Consider the following 1,975-nt stretch of genomic DNA (forward strand, 5'->3'; position numbering starts at 1 on the left):
GGGAGGGAGAAAGTCCATTTGAAAAGAGTCAGTGGATGAGTCTCAGATATTAACCGTTTTATGGTTCCCTGTTACATTACTATATTCTTGGGCATCATTGTGGTTGTGAAATATCAGGGCTGTCTTCTACAATGGCTTTAAAAAAGAATTAGACAAAATCATAAAGGGGAGACAGTCAATGGCCACTAGCCACAATGGCTGCCTGGAGGAGGTAAAAGGTAAAGGACCCCTGGACGGTTAAGTCCAGTCAAAGGCGACTATGGCGTTGCGGCACTCATCTTGTTTTCAGGCCAAGGGAGCCAGCATTTGTCCACAGGCAGCTTTCCGAGTCATGTGGGCAGCATGACTAAACCACTTCTGGCGCAATGGGACACCGTGATGGAAACCAGAGCACACAGAAACGCCAATTACTTTCCTGCCGCAGCTATACCTATTTATCTACTTGCACTGGTATACTTTTGAACTGCTAGGTTGGCTGAAGGAAGCAATACTTCTGAACACCAGTTGCTCAAAACTGCATGAAGAGACCTAAGCTCTTGTGTTTTGGTTCTGCTTTCGGGTTTCCCACAGGCATCTGATTGGCCGCTGGGAGAACAGGATGCTGAGGTAGATGGGCTATGGACCTGCTCCAGAAGGGATCTTCTTGAGTACCTATTTTAACCATTCAAAATGGTTATAACTCTGCCCTAAACTGCTTTATCTTGCAACATCAGCATGCATATCTCTTGATTTAATTCTTTTGTATGCAGCTTTCCTTATCTGCTTTGTGTACATGCTTTGATATCACACCTGTTATACCAAGCTAAACACATTCTGAAAGCCTTTTTTAAAAATGGCTTGGCTATTCCTATTTTAAATGGGTTCCACTTAATTTTACATGGGTGGGTGTATTAGGCTAATGCAGCTTTATCATAATTTACAGAGATTTAATGCTTTCATAACATGGTCCAAGAAGCAGGTTTTCTTCCTATATTCATGTGGGGAATTTGGAATCTGGAGTACTAGCAAATTCCAACAGTCCTAGTCAGCTTAATCAAATAGGAACAACATTGCAGATATTAAGAAGCATAAAGCACATACTTTAATTTTTTCCCCCTCTGAACAGTAGAGGAAACAGGGAAGAACGTTTGCAAAAATTGTTTTCTACTTTCTACACATGTAGGAAGAAGTTTGGTTTTGAACATGTGTTACCATTTCTTAGTGTGTATAGGAGGAGGCCGGGAAAAAGCAAGTGGAACCTCTCACACTATCATAAATTAAGAAAAACCATTGCCGAAACCCGGGATCGAACCAGGGACCTTTAGATCTTCAGTCTAACGCTCTCCCAACTGAGCTATTTCGGCACGTGCGTTACAATGCCTGAGCCCCTCCATCAGACATAATACTTGCTGACCTACAGGACACTACGTATTTCTTTATGAACTACAGGGGAGATGGTTGCTACATTGTACTATTGCTGCATTTACACATTGATGTGCTCCATTGTTACGCTATCGGTCTGTATTATATTGTTACCTTATTCTAGCCACACTTGTATCCAGAGAACTCCGAAGGACTAAAGAGTATTGTACCGTATATTGCCATCTAAGAGCCCAGAAACTTAAGCCAAGAGGTAAACTCGGGAGACAGCAATGTCAAGTTATCTGGGAGTAAGCCTAGTAGAAAACAGAGTCTGGCTTCCAGGTTAAAAGTGCGCGAAGGGCTTCACAGCAAGCCAGACTTACACAAACTTCACATCTGGGGAAAGTTAAGATACGTAAACGATACTCTGCCGGATAAGCCTCATGTTAGATCCGTGCTGCGCTTGCCGTTTTACCCCGGAAGATACACACCGTGACACTGAAATAAGGCGGGAGAAAGTGTTTTACGCTCTGGCGATACCAGATAGTTGCAGGAACTGGCGCAAAGCATAAGACCCTTAAGTTACGTCTCTGCTAACTAGCACTGGTAAGACAAATTCCATATTACGAATTCA

The sequence above is a fragment of the Podarcis cretensis genome (assembly GCF_951804945.1).
Source record: "Podarcis cretensis genome assembly, chromosome: 13".
Classification (NCBI taxonomy): Eukaryota; Metazoa; Chordata; class Lepidosauria; order Squamata; family Lacertidae; genus Podarcis; species Podarcis cretensis.